At 45.5% G+C, this 3393-nt stretch overlaps 1 long non-coding RNA gene across 1 annotated transcript; it reads right to left on the minus strand.

Moving 5' to 3' along the window:
• Positions 1–537: 537 nt before the first annotated feature.
• LOC138920789 (uncharacterized) lies at positions 538–3156 on the minus strand. Its single transcript, XR_011432582.1, has 2 exons — positions 3048–3156; positions 538–2471 (listed from the first exon to the last, which is right to left on the minus strand). It is a non-coding gene; the product is annotated as an uncharacterized lncRNA (long non-coding RNA).
• Positions 3157–3393: the final 237 nt, after the last annotated feature.

Below are 3393 nucleotides of genomic sequence, written 5' to 3' on the forward strand. Positions count from 1 at the left end.
GGAGGGAGCGCCTCTGAGTCAGCCCCTGGATGGCAGGGCCCTGCCTGGAGCTGGGTCTTCTAACTCCAGGGTTGGTACAGAGCTCTCTCTGCCATGCTGCCTTGCTCAGGTAAAACATTTATTTCCGCCACAGGCATTTGACCCTTGGGAGTTCATGAGCGATTCTAGACAGCGCCCAGCTCTATACGAACTGCTGATGTACGATTCCTGCACAGGCAGTTGAGATGAGGGTGGGGTGGCCCTGAATAAGCTGACAGAGGACTGGGCTATCACTTGAGGATGTTCTCACGGAAAAGTCTATCCTCTTCCAGAAAATTCTGCCTGGCCCAGCAAATTGTCTTGTCATCTCATTGGCACTCCTTCTGTATTTCTGTCCCATTTCAGACCAGGAGAGAACACGTGGGCAATCTCTGTGAGTTGTTTTCATCTTTCTTTAGGATGATCTAACCTTCAGTAACAAGGCCAAGAAAACCCATTCCTATCCTTTGGTCCGTCAGTCTGCTTCTAGGAATCAGCCCTAAAGAAATACTTCTAAAATTGTTTTAAAAGCTTGTTTTAACAAAGGTTGATAGTTTTACATATGATAGCAGAAACCTGGAACTTTCAGGTGCCAAATGACAGGTAGATGAACAACGTTTGGCCCATTCATTTGAAGGAATACTATGACACGCTTAAAAATGACAGATATAAATCTCATGGAGACATGGAAAATATATACGAAAGAATGTCCAGTGAAAAGATTACAAACCAAAATTGCACAAGTCTTTTAGTTTCTTCCCTGGAGGCCTGTGGGTGAAAAGTGGAAGAGCTCAAGAAGGATTTAAATAAAGCTCATCTCTTTTTTTGTGGGTATTTGCATGCGTAAACAATGGAAATAAAGTAATCCTTGTGAAAATACTTTCTAACTTTTAAATATTGTTCAATATAAATGCTTATTCACTTTCTTTTAAAAATAGCATATAATTTTAATAACTGCTAATTGTTCCATCCTATACTAGGTAGTAGGGACAAAGAAATGATTGTTTGCTACTTGGGATTCAAAAGAGTGGGGATGGGGCTGGCCCCGTGGCCGAGTGGTTAAGTTCTCACGCTTTGCTGCGGCAGCCCAGGGTTTCACCGGTTCAGATCCTAGGTGCAGACATGGTGCCAGTCATCGAGCCACGCTGAGGCGGCGTCCCACATGCCACAACTAGAGGGACCCACAACTAAGAATGTGCAACTGTGTACTGGAGGGCTTTGGGAAGAAAAAGGAAAAAAATTAAATCTTTAAAAAGAAAGAAAAAAAAGAAGAAGACTGGGGACAGAATCTTGACCAGGTCTCTCCCTTCTCAGGTCACTCCAGGAGTTGGGGTCCAGAGGAGGAGCGGCACATGCTCACACCCAAAAGATGGCAGATCGCTTCTCCATCAGCACGTGTCCTGGACCGGGGGAAACCACCTCTCGGGTCCAAGTGGCCTGTCCTTCTAGAAAACACTCTGCTCCCCCAACAAATCACATTCACCATATCAGTCAGGATTTTTAGCTGCAAACAACAAAAATCTACAACGGATAGTTTGATACTAAGTTATTATTACTGTTACCATCATCATTAGTGTTATTGTTGTATGCGAGCACTGTGCTTGGTGGTAAGGGTTTTATATACGTTATCTTTTTTTGTACATAACTTTGAAAAGGAAGGAATTACTCTCTGCTAAAAGTGAAGTAATTAAGGTTTAGAGAGGTTGAGAAACTTGCCAAGGCCACAGATTTACTAAGTGATGGAGATGGTTTTCCAGGCTAGAGGTGACTGCAGAGCTGGAGGTCTCAACCAGCAGGTCCTGCTGTCTCTACGGTGGAGCTCTTTCAGGTCTTCAGCAAGAATCCGACAAGCTGGCGATGGGGCCTCCATCCTCCGTGGGCCTCTACTGGCCTTAATGTTGCAGAGAAATTTCCAGGTTGCTGGCTAGAGTTGGTTGTTGACATTCACACCAGCAGAGCCATGAGGCTGGCTTTCCCCGCCGCTCACATGAACTGGCAAGAGGCAGAAATGCCCTCATGGCCTCAGGAAACATCTGTAAGTCCTCAAGGAGGCAAGAGCTGCCCCTTTATCGCCTTCCAGGAGAGATAGTGGGCCTGTCCCTGCACAGGGAGAGGACAAACATACCGCTTTTCCTTTCCAGGCTGGGTCCCTGCAAATGGAACAAGTCACTCACTCCTATTACACTTTTAGGATCAGACACTTGGGAGCAAACCCCTTACTGGGCAGTGGGGTCACAGTCCCGAAATCAGAGCCACCAACTGCCTTGTAGGGCTCACAGGCCATGGCGAAGACAGTGACAAGAAGTATTTGCAATTCAAGGTGATTGGTGCCAGAGAAGGGATGTGGCGTAAGAGGAAAAGTATGAACTTTGGAGTTAGAAAGACCAGTTTCTTCACATCCTGGTTATGCGACTTTGGGCAAATTTCCTAACCTTGCTAGGTTGTTTCTTCATCTGAAAGAAATGTAAATAATTATACTTTTATTGCATAATTCCCACGAGAATTAAAAGGAACAAGTACGTCAATACTTAAAATTACCTAGCACATAGTCGGGGCTCACTAAATGGTAACTCTTAGTATTATTATAAAGATGCTAGTAGAGGCATCTATAAATGGTGTTGTTAAGGAGAAAACAACAGAAAGGACATAGGAGCTGGGTTTTGACAGGTAAGTAGGAGTTCGTTGAGTGGCTGGTGGGCAGGAAGAGTTTTCTAGTTAGAAACAACAGCAAGGGCAGCTTTGTGACGGAGCAGGGAATGTTCAGGATGCATGAGCAGACTAGTTAGGAAATACTGAAATATTCCCAAGTGATAAGGAACTAGCCTGGGGCAAGGTGACTCTCTGAAATCCCCTTTCTGCTGTCCTCATATAAAGGACCCTAAACGACCTCTCAGTGTAAATTCATAAACCAGCATTTTTGTAAGCTATGTTCCCTGAAGTGAAGCAGCCTCCACACCCCTGGCCGGCCTGTCCACAGGGAACAGATGAAGCTGAGGACCAGCCTCGAGGCACCCAAGCCTCTGACTCACCTTCTCTGGAGTAGCACAGGCTAGGGGTGGTTCATGGTGGAGCCACTTTCCTTGCTGCATAATGTCGGCAAGCCACTTCTCTCTCTTAACTCGCAGTCTTGTTATCTGAAACAATGAGAAGAATTATACATTACATAGAAGTCATCACATGCTACCTCAGTGCCCAGCACACAGCCTCTGCTGTGCAGGGAAAGGGGCTGCTCGCGTGCCAGAACTTACTGCAGAGGGAGGGCAGGACCACCATATGTCTGGTGAAGCTGCGCCATCTCCACGACTAAAGATGGAAAAAAAGACTTTGACCAAAATGACATATTTGAGATATTGCTCTGCACTTTGCTTTTCTCAA

This window comes from Equus caballus, chromosome 25, assembly GCF_041296265.1.
Source record: "Equus caballus isolate H_3958 breed thoroughbred chromosome 25, TB-T2T, whole genome shotgun sequence".
Classification (NCBI taxonomy): Eukaryota; Metazoa; Chordata; class Mammalia; order Perissodactyla; family Equidae; genus Equus; species Equus caballus.